Genomic DNA, 18,475 nt, shown 5'->3' with positions numbered 1-18,475 from the left:
AATTTGTCATAGAAATGTGGCAGTTGCTACTGATAACAAGTTTTATGAAATGGGACCCTGTTCTAACATAATTATCAAGAAAACGTCTTGTTGACTTGTCTGGGAGCCTTGTTAAGGTCGAAAACGCGAAAGGCCAAGAAAGTGTCTAGCTATCATTGTTAATGTCCTGAATGATGATTTTATGCTTGATTATTGACTGCTTATCATAATTATTTCAATTACCAGTGTTGTTGTAGTATAGATCATTAGACTTGTTAGTACCATCGTTCTATTGTCTTTGAGAAAACAATAACCAAATCTTGTTCCTTCAGTTACGTCTCAAGTTGTGATCTGAAATGATGATGAAACAAATTTCGATTATGCACGAACTGAGCACATGATTCACAAGAATTTGATTACTCAGGGAAATGGATTAAAGAATGTGAATAGACCTTTAACCTTTCAATTCAAGCAGGAAACTATATATGAGAGTTGAATAATATGCAGTCTACAAAACGATCATTATCGTCTGCAAGTTGATTGGCAGGTGGTAACTCAAATGGCGCGTAACGCAAGAGACACAACTTTCAGGGATAAATCGATCAGATTGTCATCACCACTATCTGTCTTCAGGCGTTTAAGACTCTGTCGCCACAGTGCAAATAAATAGATGTCTTATTTCGGAATCTCATTCGTACTCGAACTGGCTTTTGGAAGTTAATGTGGAATAGCTCTTTGGTAAACAAAATTATGTTGTCCCCTGTTGTTTACAGCGTAACGTGATATGTTCTGCGTCCATGCTGAGGCCGGCGTGTATTCTTTAGGCCAGATAATGGTTTCTTTTCGCGTACCTGTTATTGCGAGTGCCACCCACAAGTCCAGTGTACTACAGGCTCAAAGGATGAAGGCTGTTATTACCTGACATGAATAAGTTTTCACTTCTTTGCTGCAGTGCAGGCCTCTAGCAAACAATCGGCTTTAACAGTACGGAGGAGATTCTAGCCAACGGTAATTAGATCACAAAATAGGAACTATACGTCATGAGAAGAATATTGGTAATACAATTGATTGAAGTGATGGTATTAGAGTTGGTGGAGATGAGGATTGGGCTTTTAACTTTATGCGAGATACCAAGAAATCACTGTTGAATAATACAGAGCATACCATTCTAAGAGGAATTCAAAGTTTATTAGATGAAAATCGGTTTGGAATTGCTGAGACAGAGTAAAACAAAGCTATCCTCATAAAAGGTGGGACCCATATTTTATTAGGATCGCTCTGTTTTGGACATCTCAGCTATTTCAAAACCAATTTTCATTAAATAAACGTTTAATCCCTTTTGGCATTACATACTCTTTCATATTTCATAAGAGGTTTCTCCATATCTCACCAAAAATGGTAGAAACCTGAAGTTAGGTCTTAACCAAAGCTATACGACCCCTTTAACTATGGTAGATCAACCATCTCTTACTACCTTCCCAACCCATATCATAACTTACGTGATTCATAGTTCCTTACTCATGTAAGCGTCATGTATATTGCTTTGTATTACTTTATATGGAAATGAAATCATTTGAATTGAATTGAATTAAATAATAGCTCTCCTTTTGTCTTCTTCTTTCCTTCTTTCCTTCCTTCCTTCCTTCCTTTCTTTCTTTCTTTCTTTCGTCCTTTCTTTCTTTCTTCTCACTTCTCTCTCCCCAGATAGTTCCTTTCATTCTTCAGTATGTATATAAAAACCTGTATGGGTAGCAGGCACTATGATTATAGTAGAGGAGTGAACAAACCTTTGGGCTTGTAAACAGATGTGATTCTTCTTTCGAGTCTCCCTGCCGTGCGCGTGTATCCTCCGTAGGCACGATACCGAGTAATTTACTTAAATGCAAGTTGTGCATCAAGGTTTTTTTTTCTTAATGAATACCTTGCAATATTGGGGTGATAATTGTTAGTTTGTTTTCGTTATTATCTGTATGATTTCATGTCTTAATGTGACAGGGCCCCTCGGTTAAGTGTCGTTGCTGTTTTGTTTATCTATTTATCTATTCATCTTTAATAACTAATTAATAAATCTATTCATTTACCTATTCATTCATTCATTTATTCGTTCATTCATTCATTTACATTTATTTATTTATTTATTTATTCATCCATTCATTTATTTATCTATTTATTTATTTATTCATTCATTTGTTCACATTTATTTCTTATTCATCATTTTATTTCTTTATCTGTTCATTCATTTAGTTTGCAGTAGCAACTCACAGAAAATAAGGCCACATTATTGTAATTCTCTTTTTCCTTTCTTTGCCTCCTCTCCTTCTGGTTCATCTATTCTTCTTCTCATTCGTACTCCTGCTGCTGCTTTTTCCATATTTCTTGATTCTACTTCCTCTTCTGCTTCTTGTTTCTCTTCTTCTTATGTTTATGCTACTCTACTTTTTTTCTGTACTTCTTCCTCCTCTTTCCCTTACTCCCTCTTAACTTTCCTCCTCCTCTTCCCATTAAATGTCATCTTCTGTTTGGCAGCAGCAACGGCCATGTCCATCAGCAAACTGAACAGCATCCCTCTGATAACATTATCAGAATTACTGAACTGGGCGGCTCCACTCGGCAAAACCCTGAACCAATGTCAAAATCTTTTATACTCCGAATAGCACTTAACACTTGTTATCAGCGCAAGCAAAGGTCTCAAGAAATTACACGAGAATACAATAAAAAATGGCACCTGCTTTTCGTCACAGACACTTTATCTGCAGTGATGTATCTTAACAGCCTTTAGTGATTAGATAAAAGTGTTGCAGGGACTACCAACAAAACTTTTCTACGAAATGCCGAGTGAACCAGTTGACCTGTGAATCTTGTTAGATTTCTCAAGGTTTCAATCGCGTCCGTTCGCCAAGTTCAAGTGAAGAAAAAAAACCCACAAAATAAACAAGACCAGGCGGATGCCAAATGTCGAAATCACAATCTCGACGAACGAAACATTAGGCATTCCAAAAGCATGTAGAACATTCATCCGGTAATGCAGCGTGACTAACAAACATGCTGTTGAAACTCAAATAGCATCTTTAAAGGGACACCCCGTACGATTTATATGATTTTACATTTTGTAGTACATGTACATACGTTGATGGTGCCATGTATAGATTTGTGGAATTTATTGTGGTCTTTGAGCAGACACGCCAATACTCTTAAAAACCCAAAACATATTACACTGAACAAGGATGATGATAATGTATTGGAGGCTCACATATTCCAATAATGTAGCAATGTAATTCCATTACAATACCACTTGCTTTAACAACTTGACCTGTGTCGAAATTATTCATGTTTTTTTTTTTGTTCTGCTGCCGTGAACACTCAATCATGCATTCTTATGTGATGACGCTAGTATTGTCATCATCCTTGTTCACTGTGATTTGTTATGATTTTTTTAAAACATTCTCATTCCTTATCCTAATCACTGTGACATCTGTAACTGAGTCTGTACCCAGTATAACCAGTGTTCGAATGCAAAAGTCATCTCCTCCTCTCCTTTCAAAAGGAGTGGTAAAGATATCAGTAATGCTCTTGAGTGTTGCCACAGACTTCTTAGTCCGTATTGATTCTCCAGTCCAGACAAATTAAGATTATGAACATACATTCTTGACTAAAATGAGACGTTGACATGAACAGCATGGTAGACAAGTGGTAGCCTATGTCTTGGTGGGAGATTGACGTCACATCGTCTAACAGCGTTATTTTTCTAATTGGTTGGTAGTTACAAACACATTGAATTAAATTTCGTGCCCCTATGCGTTGTAACATGACAGTCAGAACGCCTAATCGGCATCTCGGTGGAGAACGCGGTATCACGTGCTGAGCAGACAATTATCTTCTATTAGCATGGTAGATTATAGAATAGGATAATTGGAATTCCCGGAGGACGTCTGGTGAAAAAAGAAAAAAAAAATCGTTATTGTCGCAAATCCAGGGATGTTACGTTAAAGGGATGGCATAGTTTCGGGTTGAGATGGGGATTCAGGTTTTAACTCTTTATGAGATAACTATAGAAACCACTTATTTGAAATATTAAAGAGCATCAATTCTAAGAGGAATGAAAAGTTCATTTGATGAAACTCGGTTTTAAAATGGCTGAAATATCTAGAAACAATGCAAAACGAAGTTGTCCTATAGTAAAAGATGGGACCCAGTTTTTATTAGGACCACTTTGTTTTTGGATATCTCAGCCACTTCAAAACTGATTTTCATCAAATAAACTTCGAATTCCTCTTACTTTTCATGCCCTTTAATATTTCATATATTGAAAGTGGTTTCTAGTTATCTCACAAGGAGTTAAAACCTGAATCCTCATCTCAACCAAAACTATATCATCCCTTTAAGTCTGAAACTGGGTGTGAAAGGCGTAAAGCTTGGACCCCGGCGCAGACAAGGGGCATAGATGTGGACAATACCAGGGAGGTCCCTGATACTTCTGACCTAACGTACAAAGCTCAGCCAGAGATGTGGAGTTTATCCCCCACCTCCCTGTGACAAATAAAACACAGTCGTTGAAGGCCTCACACCTGTTTAAAATATATACAATAAATGATATAATTTTATGTAAGAAATTGAACATGCATGAACTTGCACCGCGATACCAGCTCGACCAATGGGTTTTCGACTATATCAACTATATATAGCTAGGAACCTATATAGTAACGTGTATTATTTCATGAACACATTACAGTCAAACAACCTTGCAGCAGGTCGACCTGATGATTCAGTTGTGGCTGTTAAAATGAGACATCTGAAGAGTGAACTCATGACACAAGAATCTCGGCATGTTCGTGAAAAATCATGAAAATCATCCCCCGGCGAATTTCGAAATGAGGCCCAATCACACGCGTTTGGGTGTAACAACGTTAAACTGAGATACATATCTGAGCAGATTGAGATGCATATCTGAGCAAATATACATACCCATCAATTCATTTTTAAATAGGAAAAAGCAAAGAGGGGGAAAAAGATTGAAAAAGTATGTGATCTTGGTTGGATGGCTGGGTCTGATTTACGGCAGGAGGGACACAGGATCGAAGAGGAGGACACGAGGAACTCGCGCCAAATTGAAACAAGCCGTCGGCCCATCAAACCGGCCAATTCACCTGGGAAGTGGTCGTACGACTTCCAGTTGAATAAAGACCCCTTTCGGTGATTGGCTCTAGCTTTTAGATTTTAAGAGCATGATCGGTTTGAGGTGATCGGCTCAATTTGCAATTATCCACAGCTGATGGTACGCCTTGAAATCACAAATTGCCTCCCAATTATCTCACGCCGGGAACAAGGGGGCACGAAGGGGGAATTGGTTCGCCAACTATTCAGTTTTGAGAAATCCTGAAAAACAGGTTTTGAGTCGCTTTCTTTATGGAATGACGGTGAAATATTCCTTGAAAACACCTTGAAAAATACACTTTCACAAGTCCGTACCAAAAGGTGAGGTGTATTGTCCCCAATATCAGAAACAAACACAATCTATCCACTTCTGATCTCCCTCTCGTGAAAAAGTCGCTAGACAAATAGCAGAAACAAAGCCTGTGCGAACTCGTAAAGAAGCCTTTGAGGTACTTTTCGTTTTCCACCGTAGTTTCGGCTGGTTGCGAGCACCGAGTTCCCTTCCGTTTCATTCACTCGAATGTTTGCACGCTGCCCACTTGACTCTGAGAATTGCAGCGGCAAGTGGCTTGACAGTCTTGTTTAATGAAAGCTCTTGTCCTTTCCAGGGATAAATATTTAGACCGTCACGTGGGATTATGGGTGCCATTAAGTGAGGTTTGTATGTGGTGAGTGCTGCTGTAGTAAGCAAGTTCAGTTCGAGCACTGCGATGCTGCGTCAATCAATGTCCAGCATTCTGCTTGAGACAGGTAGGCCCTATTTGTCACCACTTCGTAAAAATACAATCGATGAGATCGAAATCTATCTATCTAAATTATGCATCTTTATTAATTCATATATATATATATATATATATATAATACTGTAGGCCTATATACATATTTGTATATAAGGTGGACACTGAGGAAACAATGTGATTATTCCATTGTTTTATCATGATCATGTTGATCATCATGATTAATATCATACAGTGGTGATGGTACAGTAATTGCTGTCATGATTGAGGTAATAGGGATACCATTACCATCATCATCACAATATTATGATTAACTACCGTAACACACACACACCCACACACACACATAAAGCAAGCGCACACAATTATCAACAGCGCTTGCATGATGTGACGAGGAGGGGCACTTCACTTTGACAAGTGTAGTTGAGCAAGGGACATGACGCCCGCTAGCGACAGAACGCGTCTATCTCCTTCTTCCCAATGGCTTGGTGTACAAAATCCCCGCAGAGTTCGACGCAGCGATCAGTTTTTGAAGGTGCTTCGCTGCGGTCGCCACGAAAGGAGCACGCCCCTGTTTTAGCTGACACCTGGGCGCAAAGAATGTGAAGAGCCTGTCACCAAGGACGGGAAAATATTCGGGAATCCCAAATCCAAACCTCGGGATTTTCAAGAAGCAGCACGATCACAAGTTACCCTATCTATTTGCAAGCGTGTGGTAGCTTCTTCATTTTCATACCTGGTCAACTTGGAGCTGTACCGCAATGATATCGCTTCTCATGTTTTCTGATGAAATTTGACTCCCGACCAATCACATGTCTCCTCGCTAGCTCCTGGAAGAGACTGGTAGACATGACTGCGTGCACCTTCTCAGGAATCTTTTTTAAGGGAAGACTTTAACAGAGAGTGATTGATTTGAGCTGAGGGAAACGAGTGACTTGAGAGCTACCCACTCAGTCTCTTCGTCAATTGATTCAATGCGCCGGGCGGGAGTAGTTTAGTTTCGACGTGCTGGCTGCTTAGTAGCGGCTCGGAAGTGGTGCTGTCTTTTGATTGGAAATCATTCCTGACGAGAGTGCACGATGTCGATGTCTACTCTATGATTTCTGTCATAGATCTCCGCTGATAAATGATTTGTGGAACTCGACACGACAGCTCGTGCTGTTTGCGTGGACCCGCTCTTTCCGCTCGATCCAAATATCGCTCATCTCGCTCCACCTGACAGAAAGGGGAGGAGGAGGACTCGTCCTGTTCTCTTGATTGACCCATTTTCGGATCCGCGTTCATGCTCTGCCTTGACGAGCGACCCATCCCCCATCGCATTTTACCTTGTCAGAGATCATCACGCTCGACGTATATATGTGATAGATCTGAGTAAGTGAAACATTTCTCCGGATCGCAGTGCTGCTGCTACCAGGCACCACATTCGCGGGTCTCTTTCGAACATTCTTTGGACGTACGAGGCAGGAACTGGGACACAAATATCTGTGCCGCTCGCATCGCATCGCAGGAACGCGATCGCACCAAACAATTCAAATGCTCGCATTTTTCTTCAGCCTACGTAATGGTAAATCCAGACGGTGATTCTGCATTTAGCAGAAATTTATCAACCCCAAAGTCGTCAGACATTTCCCGTGTGATTGGATGATTGACCTAATTGTCCCTGCACTGGCAGACATCCGTTTGTTTACAGCGCGCATCGCAGAGACCTTCGGATCGTTATCCATAATTCGGCGCAAAATTAAGTGACGCAATCAAATCTCCATTATTGGCGCTGTTTGTCCTAACCTCGGACAGTCGAAATAGCAGTTGTATTTTCCCCATTTATGAATACGGGATTCTAGATGCAAGGGAAACTTCCTACGCTTTTACACTCCTTCCCTACGCCGCACTCGTAATAAAATTTCGCAGCACACGGTTGTACGGACCCATGCATTACTGATTGCCTTACTGATTACTTTTAGTCTTAGGAGTGCAACCCTGAATTATTATTAACCGTATAAAACTTATTTGTTTGATCTACGATTTTCACTTTGTATGCTCAGACGAACAGGTAAACGAACAGACGGGCCGACAGACAGAAAGCGAAAAACACATTCGGAGAAATAAATGGAACTCCATTGCTGAAGGGACTAAAGTCATCTTCTCTTTGAGAGAAGAAAACAAATTTTCTGCAGTCGTCTGCAACGCATGTCTGCACAAAGGCGCGTTCCACGCACGATCAGGTTTTATCACTTACCTGGGCTCTCCGTCCGTCCGAGGGTTTATTGAACTTTCTTTCCCCGGTTCCTGCCTGAACTCCAGATGAACGCAGAGACAAAATATTGGCGTGCGCTAAAAATTGATGAACAACAGTAACTAATCAAAGGGCTTGATGTTTTGTTTTGCTATGAGGACAGCTAGATGATTACAATCTGCTTTGGGCCTTCAGTCGTAAAAGAAACCTAACGGAAGGAACGCATGAACAGTGGAGGGGTAAGATACCGCGCGGATTATAGAATCGACTGGTGTTTGCTTTGGCTGCCCATGTGTTCATGAGATTGAGGTGACATCATTCAGTTATTTTGGAAGATTTCAGCGAATTAGCCTGGTGTGAATATTCAGCTTATTGAGCAGGAACATTCTTTGGCTTTTTTATTATCACTTCGTGATAGAATTGGAGAATTCTGTGACTGGATTTAAAGCTCAGTGTGCTAAGGATGGAATCACGTATCATTAACGTCATGCTCTTCGTTGCATCCGTGGCGGCTGTCTGTGGGATTGCTGTAAATGGCTATCTTCACAGCTCAGGGTAAGTGACCTCGCTTTCCCCAGTACCCTCTTTCCGAATCGATTTCTGCCCGCGTTTTTCACGTTTAATGTTTTTTTTTTTTTTTAATGTATGCGCTGTTATTTCCATATTATACTTTGATTCAGTCTGCTGTGTTGTGGGTGCTAGAGAAGTGTTAAAGGTGAATGTGTTCATATTAAATGGATAGATGTGTATTTTGTCATCCTGGGTGTATATTGTGTAGCCATATTGTGTAGCCATCCTGGCAGTAAGAATTCTGCCATGATATTTAAGCAACATTTCACATTACCATGATTTATAATCACAGCTGAAAATGCTAGGGCTGTGATGAGAACTAATCATGAGGCTAAAGAAAATGCGAAGTTTTTTTTTTACTTCCAAGATATTTTATATATATATATATATATATATATATTGAGAGAGAGAGAGAGAGAAAGAAAAAAGAAGTACTGTAAGCAAAATACTTGTATTCTTGTGATCTCGACTGACATGAGAATAACATTGCGTATCTTTCGTGATGTTTTGTAGTTAGGGTTCTTGATATCAAATTAACCTTTTCTGCCCTTCTTTCCTGGACATTTTGTATTAGCTTTGACTTTCTATTCATATTTTTCATTAGTGGTACCAACATAAGGCTCCCGTGTTCCACATAATGTTTAAAGGACAAGTTCACCTTCATAGACATGTGGGTTGAGTGAATGCAGCAATATTAGTAGAACACATCAATAAGAGTCTGAGGAAAATTGGACAATCTGTTCAAAAGTTATGAATTTTTGAAGTTTCTGCTCAGTCACGGCTGGATGAGAAGACTACTATAGCGTGTGATGTCATTATGAGTACAACTTTATAAAGAAAGTATAAAGAAAATTTAAGATATTCTTACTTTTCTCACATAATAAAGGAACATTCGACTTCTCTCTTTCAGAGGTCAGGGGGGAATAATATTACCTCTAACACAAGTCAGTAACAAGTCGAGGAAATGTGCACTTTATTCAAAAAGTCAAGTTTTGTGAAATTCTCTTTTTATTTTCCTTATATCGTTGTACGCATATGACATCATATACTGTAGTAGTCTTCTCCTCCAGCAGTGATTGCACAGATATTTTAAAAATTCATAACTTTTGAACGGATTGTCGGATTTTCCCCAAACTTTCACTGATGTGTTCTACTAATATTGTTGCCTTCACTCAATCCACATGTATATGAAGGTGAACTTGTCCTTTAATTGTCGCTTCCTATATAATCAGCTCCCAAGAGCTGTTATACCTTCCTAGTTTAACTTGCAAGTACACAGTATAGTATTGTTTGACCGACTGTTTCTGTAAGGCCAAGGAGGTTTCTCATACCTCCTTGGTAAGGCGTATCATTATTGCATGACATCGACTCAATATGATATCATGTGGAAGAATTGAAATGAACTTTATTAAAACAAAGAAAGTGCTCTTCAAACTTTCCAGCAGTTGTATCCTATTGTCAGGATAAGTTGAAAATAATTTGATAAAACTGCAATAAACTTACATTTTATGTGTAAATTCATTTTTGTTGGGATACAAGAATAGCTAGCTTATTTTCTGTTATATCACATGTTCTGTGTATCACTTGTTTTGAACTGATATGTTGCCATGACAACAAAGGAGTTCAGTATTTTTTTAACTGCTCTCGAATTACATATATCTCTACAGACAGTATAAACGGAGACTATTCTGATCATTACACTCATGTTGTGACTAGTGTGTCATCAGATGCCCCCCCCCCAAAAAAAAAGAAAAAAAGAGAAAATCAATCTTTTGTGACGGCTTAGTTGAGTTAATTACGAATAGAAATTACAGTACGTTATACGTGACAGAACGGTTTTGCGTGCAAAGATGAAATCATGTCGTCCGAAGTTCAATCTCCTCACAGCCTCCCCCTCCGTCTCACTCCCCTCGCCCCTCTCGCCCCCTCCCCCACCTCCAATAAAGTTAGTTTATAAAATTGGTTATGCCCTATAAACGCTTCAAGTTCAATTGATGTCAGAACGGACGTGGAACTCCGCTACTTGACAAGTTGCAAGGTAAACCATGGATCTATAGAGGGTAAACTGGTCAACGCATAATTTATTTTGTTTGCATTATATGGGGAGATCCCTTCAGCGTGTTCGCGTTTTTTCCTGTAGTCTTCTCCCAACGACCAATCGTTGTCCCATCATTTTGACTCTTCTCGAACCATCACTGAAGTTGAGTCTTGCAGTTTTGGGAGATATTTGGGACATGTATGTAAAACTTCGATATATTCACCTGTCTTGTCGGGGTCCTGGAAAGACGATGATCTTGTGATGCCCTCCTATACTTTCACTTAAAGGGAAGGTAAACCCAAAGAGCGATGTGGATTGAGTGAAAGCAGCAACATTAGTAGAACACATCAGTGAAAGTTTGAGGAAAATCGGACAATCGATGCAAAAGTTATGAATTTTTAAAGTTTTGGTGTTGGAACCGCTGGATGAGGAGACTACTAGAGGATATGACGTATGAGTGGACAACAATACAAAGAAAATATAAAGGAAATTCAACAAAAATTCACTTTTCTAGAATTATGAAAGAGCAGTGGACCAACCGCTTTCAGAAAGCAGGGGGAATAATTGCTACCCTTAACATATGTCAATATCAAGTTGATGGAATTTGTAATTTTCATGAAAAATGGATTTTTGTAGTATTTTCTTTATATTTTCTTGGTATTGTTGTCCACTCATACGTCATAACCTCTAGTAGTCTCCTCATCCAGCGGTTCCAACACCAAAACTTTAAAAAATCATAACTTTTGCATCGATTGTCCGATTTTCTTCAAACTTTCACTGATGTGTTCTACTAATGTTGCTGCTTTCACTCAATCCACATTGTTCTTGGGGTTTCACTGTTTGTCAAACTTGAATGAATTATATTCAACTTCTTTCTTGCAGTTTCGACTGCTGCTGTTACAAAGAATATAGGAAACAATCTGTTAAATACATGAATCTGTTGTACTTCTTGAGAGAAATACATCAACTTCTGACTTGAAACTGTTGATCGGCATATACGATAGTAGATGCTTTCACTGCAAAATGTCACTGCGCAAAAACTTCGCCTTGATAGTCAACTCACCCGCACGTTTATATCATACTTGTTATCTGGTATTGTTTATGTGTGGGTGTTCCCCAAAACACATTTTTCTCTCAAGTGCATCAAACCACTTTGCCTGCATGATAATGGTGAGTTGTCAAAGCCGTGTGAAATGTACTCTGTGAACAGCCACATACTCATTCGTTTATAAACAGACCGGATGTATACTTCATACCAAAGGGGAAGCCAGGATGGTTAGCAATTTTTAAAAGCATGGTAAAAAAAAAATATAGGTGTGAGAACTTCTTCAACGCATGAATTTGCCAGTCACGAACAGTTACCAATTACAGAGAATATTGGGGGCGCTGTAGCACAGTGGATAAGACTCCCGACTCCCGATCGGAGGACCCGAGTTCGAATCCCGCCCAGTGCTTACGTCCTTGGACAAGATGTTTTTACCCACTCTGTCCCTCTCGACCCAGGTGTATAAATGGGTACCTAGCAACGCTAGGGTAATAATAATGGCAGGGCCCTGTGATAGAGCAGTGGCAACACTGAAGAGGCCACCCTGGGTAAATAAGACCTTATTATCATTATTATTATCATAACCGCATAGAATGCGGAACTCCGTGCATGAATGAATATTCATAGAACCACATAATATTTCCTCAATGATTGCTTGGTTGTTTATTTGTTTGTTTGGTAACCATTTCGCATGAGTTGACGAATATGTGTTTTTGTGACATTTCGCTGTATGGCACATTAAACCTTAGTTACTAAGTGAGTATCTTGCGCGGTCAACAAAATGGCGCAGTAGGCCTATAATGCATTGACGATGTCGGTCTTTTATGATTTTGGCACCGTCGTTACCCTCCCCCTTTTTGCTTTTTCCCCTTGTACCCCTCCTTCTTATATTACCCCCTCCCCCTTCTCAGTTCCTCTCTAAGCGAGCATCGTGTCACATGTCAGAAAAAAACAATCTCTCGAAAGTTTGACCCGAGAGAGGCAATGAACATGACATAGATACCTGTGTGACATTCCTAAAATATATATCTAAATCCTTATAGACACATCCCATCCACAAGCGTCTCGTTCATATCATTCTCTACGTTGCCCATCGGAAGGCAATAGATAACGATTCACAGAGTTTGCTCACATTATTCTATCTCTTCATATTAATATCAATAGATCTATAAATCTATAGAGACCAGCAACAAAATCGTGAGATTCTGCAGCCGGACAACATCCTTACTCCCCCCCCCCCCCCCTATAAAGACCAGTCCCCCTTCCTCCACCCCATCCCATCTCCGAAAAACAACCACACCGAACAAAACAAAAGCAATCCTAAGACGTAGATGTATATACGGGGGACAAGACCGATTTCAAGTTCTTACTGCTATAATCTAAACAGACGGTAGAAACTAGATTGTCTTTTTCAACAATACATTTCACGCCCATCGTTTTTATTATCAAAGCGCCAACTCGACACCATGTGAATCTTCTGCATTTTTTTAAAAGGCTTACTGTGTGCAATCACATGACAATCTCATTTTGGCACGGTGCAATTAGTCTTTTACCGTCCCCCACCCCTCGCTGAGGGCAGGATGTCTTTGTACGTGGGATCTATTTCCAGGAATGTGATGGAAGACATGTTTTTGGCAGGTTTCGAAGTCACATCACCTGACATGAATCCAGGTCAGGTCCGACGTTTCCTGTCCTCTGATATTGGCAGGTTCCAAGACTATATAGTGTCAGCTTCTTCATGATTTAATACTGTTGTATGTATACTTTCACCCATATGCTGAAATTCAAAAATGTTCAACTTTGACTTGTCTTGGACTGGGGGGGGGGGTACATTATGAACAGGAGAGTTGTTCTAATTATACGTAAGTCCACTTTAAAGGCACGATTTACCATAGATGATTTAGATTTCTAAAATGTGAGTTAGGGATAGAAACAACCACTGTAAAATTTTAATCATTATAATCAATGTTAAATGCAGGTAATTATGCTAAATGTGAACAATTAGTTGTAATAAAACTGTTTCTATACTATGAAATCATATACAGTTATGGTTTAGTAATAAAATATTATCTTATATTTTAGGCTATATTGTAATTCTTTTATATTGTATAGGATGTTTTGTGATACAACTCACCTACACATATGCATCAAATGTGATAACTCGAACAGTTTTTGAAATCACTGCTCCCAATGGTAAACAATACCTTTAACTCATACAGTTTGGAGTTGCACTGTACGTTTTCTCATGCAGGCGCCAGCCAGAAGTGAATATGCTTTTCAGCCACTATATACCCTATAGCATTACCGTGTTTTGATATTTTGTTCAAGCTGAGACCGTAAATGTAGTGTCGGATAACTTCTTTAATCCTCTTTTGCTGTTCCTGTAAACTTTGAGAAGACTGATAGTTTTCAAACAATTTGCCGAATGACCCAAATAATCTTTTGTTGGTTGTGAAAAGACGTATTTTAGACTTGTCGTATATAATCCAAGAAATTCAAAGCTTCGGCCCCCTTTTTTTAATCGAGAGTTAACGTCATTTTGTCTACGAAATGACAATTACCTCGACAAAAGAGACTATGCGACACTTTTCCTCTCCATACTGAACTACGAGCTTATCTTGAAGTTAAGGATGCACCGTCTGAATGTAACTATTGTCAGTATTGATGTACGTGCCTTAATGTATTCGACCAGTTTCCACAAGAACTTCCTATGGTAATGGAGCATTGATTTCTGGAATATGTTTTGTTTTTTCTGCTCTTAACTGCTCAAATAAAGTAGGTCGTTAGCCTTCATATAGTTTCTTTTATAACTCGAGATGTTGTGGTGCCGAAATTTGTAAAACGTCGGGAATTGTAAAAACGTCGGGAAATGTTAAACATCTTGAGATGTCATCAACGGGAAATGTACAGACCTCTCGCCGGGAAATGCAAAAATGTTCAATTTTGCCGGGAAATGTTAAAACGCTGCAAGAAATGTATAGATCATTATGCCCTACTTCAAAGAAATTACGTACTGATGATATATTGATGAACTTGACGTCTAAACCTGGGTGTATCTCGTTTAAAACATGGAGAAGCATATCATTTATATGATTATATTTCTGATACTGATTTTATTTCTGAATTTCTTTTTCCTTCATAAATGAAGTACAACGTCAATTGAACAAACACATTGAGCACAGAATAAAGATTGAATCTTACAATTAAGGCAAAGATAAATGATCAATTCAAATATTCAACTTTTTCTCCTGATACAATTCAAAATGAAAATAAACCGTTTTGTGCATACGTTTATGTAAACATAAGTTACAATAATTATATCTCTTGCTCAAAGACAAATTAGGAAATTCTTGATGTGCAGAAATTCAGGAGGCCATCGTCATAAGCAAGCGCTTGACAAGGACAATGGCCCTCAGAAATGATTGTCTAAACAATACAACATTGTAAGAACATAGCATATACGTCACCACTCACTGAGAAAGGGAGGGAAGAATGAGGGGGAAAAGTGCAGCGGTGCGTTTGTGCAAGATGTGAAGTGTTTGCTTGGAAATGAGTTGTGAATTTGTTTCAATGTTCATGTTTGTTGTGTATGCGATCAGTTCGGAGCCCTTGCTTTAACTTTGGAAGTGAAAAAAAAAACCCAGATAAATAGCAACATGCTCTAACATTCAGATACATATTGAGTTAACAACATATCTTTAAACTGTCCTTTAAATGAATAGATAAATCTATATTGTTAAGGTTAACGGGTAAAAATTCCAAACATCAGGGACATGATGTTTTAAGGATTTTTGTGCTAATGACAATAATTGTGTTTTCGAGATGATAATCAGAAGAACGGCGAGTTGGGTAGAATGAATATTGAAATTAGGAATTAGGAAATCATTGAACACCGAGGGAAGTTGGTTGAGCGTGTATTTCTGCATAAAAAATTGCCGTTTGAAAAGTGTGAATCTCATTCATCTTCAATGTTCTTAATTGAGAAAACAACGGGTCAGAGGGAGATAAGTAGTGGGAGTTTGTAATCAACCGCATTGCTCGTTTTGGTAAAAGCATATAATATTGAGTTCGATTTAGTTGTACCATAATTTCCCCACACAATATTACAACACGCTATATAAGGTGATATCAAAGCATTATACAATAAAAGCAAAGATTTCTGTGAAACCAAGTTTCTCAGGTGGTATAAGATTCCGATGCCTTTAGAAAGTGAAGTATGAACATTGTGCAAATGATCATTCCTAAGACAAATTTGAATCAATGGTAATACCTAAACATTTAGTAGATGTCTTTTCAACAATTGGCTGTCCGTCAATATAGAAGCAATCATCAGTACAATTATTATTCAAAGAATTATGAAGCCTTAATCTAACAAAATTTGTCTTAGAAATATTAAGTGACAGTTTGTTTTTTACATAAAAACCATTGAGACACTTTACTTATCTCCAAATTCAATGTGGTAATAAGACTTTCAAATACTTTATGAGAATTCAAAAATAATTGTATCAACAGCATAAAACTAAGAGACAAGGATGAATTTATAATATCATTAATATAAATCAGAAAAAAGTAGAGGACCCAAAAGTCTAGAGGGCCCAATATTGACAACATGCAAGTCTTCTTTTTATATGTTGCATAAATTGCGTCACATTCGTAGATATTAGGGAGTTCTCATCAGCACGACGCGGCCGGGATTTTAGCGTGCCGTGTGCAAAATTTGCTTCTGCGCATGATCAAATCTGAGAAACGTCCCGTCCTGGGGAAAACGAGTACGGTATTCAGCTGTAGTAGCGTTTGGTTCCGATGCTGGGCAGGAGTGAGCCAGCCAGCCAGCCAGCCAGCCAGCCAGCCAGCCAATCAGCCAATTAGCAATCTTGTCCACACGCCTCCGTCCTTTAAGCCCAGCTCACACCTTTGCGGTTTTAGCTGCGTATAGCTGCGTCAGTTGAACGCAGCCTTAAAGCAGCCTAACGCAGCACTCCGCGGCAAAGTATTTTGTAGCAGTCATATTGTTGCGTTGTAGCTCGTATATTTTGTACAAAAATGGTTGCCTACGGTTGCCTTAGTTTACTTTTCACCTCGCTCCAGCTCGCTTTTGCTCGTAACAGTACGATTCAGTACGAACATTGCTCGCCCCGTTGCGCGTGTACCTCGTTCGCCACTCGTTCGTTGCTCGCTGGCATCTCGCACTAGCTCGTAGCAGCTCGCATGAACTCGCTTCTCCTCGTTTCACTGCTCAATCCACTCGACTGTTACTCGTTCCGGCTCGATCCGCTGCGTATCAGTTCGCCCTGCTGCGTATAAGCTCGTAGAGAGCTTCACTGGTATAAAAATGTTTGACATTTGACAGTTAGGGGGGGGGGGCGGGGGGGGGGGGTGGGGGGCACAAGGACTTTTTGGTTCAAATTCTTCAAAAAGCACTAAATTTCGTACACGTGTTGCCAAAAGCATACTATTTAAATTTTTGATGGGCGCCAAGAAGGGCGCCCTGAGGCCATATTGGCCAAATCCAATATGGCCGCCATCTGAAATTCAAAAGTCACTTCCATTGTTTAAAAAAGGTAAAAATTTCACAATAATTTTCAAAATCTGTATTATAGGTTTTCTGGGTCAATGAAATCGATTCTGAATGTTGTTTTCATGGTTTGAAGTCAACTTTTCCTTGTAGGGTCACCCTTAATGTCGCTTTGGGTCAGGACATTATTTTCACTACAGGTTATTTCAAAATGGCTTGCCTACGGTCACTATAATAGGAATGACAACCTTGCTCATTACCTGCAGTTGTTGAGGACTGAACAGAGCATATCACTGTGTTAAAAAAAAAACCTTACTTTTCAGCAATATACATTGTGTGGTAATCCAATTCTGAGAAAACAAAAGATTTTCCACAAAACCTACAATAACAGCGGAAACTCAGTATTAGGTGTTTTTATGCCTCCGTCACGAAGTGGTGCCGGAGGCATTATGTTTTCGGGTTGTCCGTCCGTCCGTCCGTCCGTCCGTCCGTCCGTCCGTCCGTCCGTCCTTCCGTCCGTCCGTCCTTCCGTCCGTCCGTAATGAATTTTGTGGACAGGGTAACTATCAAAACCTTTTGAGGTAGACTAATGAAACTTGGCATGTATGTGTATTAGGGGGTGAAGTTGTGCCTATCAACTTTTGGGTGCACATGCTCAAGGTCAAAGGTCAAAAGGTCAAGGTCAAATGCTTAAAATTGCACTATTTCCCCCATATCTATGCAATGCCTGAAGATATTTTCTTGAAAATTAGTGTATACATGTATTACCCAATTAAGATTCTTTGGTGAAAGTTTGGGGTCATGAGGTCAAAAGGTCAAAGGTCAAAAGGTCAAGTAAAATGTTAAAATTTCACTTTTTTCTCTGTATCTTGGAAATTGTTCAAAGTATCTTTATGGAACAAAGTATACATGCATGTACTGACTGTCAGTAGTTAGCTAGGGAATCTGGGGTTTATGGGGTCAAAGGTCAGGGGTCAAAGGTCATGGGCAATACTTCGAAATTTTACTATTTTCCTTACATTTATGCAATGCCAGCAGGATTATTTTTTTAAAAACTTAATGTATGCATGTATATTACCCACTAGAGATTCTCTGGGATTTTTTTTTTTTTGCCAAGAAGGTCAAAGGTCAAAAGGTCAAAGATCAAGTGAAAGTGCTGAACTTACTACTTTTTCCATATCTCGGAAGCGGCTCAAGTAATCTTTAA

This window comes from Diadema antillarum, unplaced genomic scaffold, assembly GCF_040938485.1.
Source record: "Diadema antillarum isolate AM-2024a unplaced genomic scaffold, OU_Dant_1.0 scf00000141, whole genome shotgun sequence".
Lineage (NCBI taxonomy): Eukaryota > Metazoa > Echinodermata > Echinoidea > Diadematoida > Diadematidae > Diadema > Diadema antillarum.
This window is presented reverse-complemented; position numbering follows the sequence as displayed.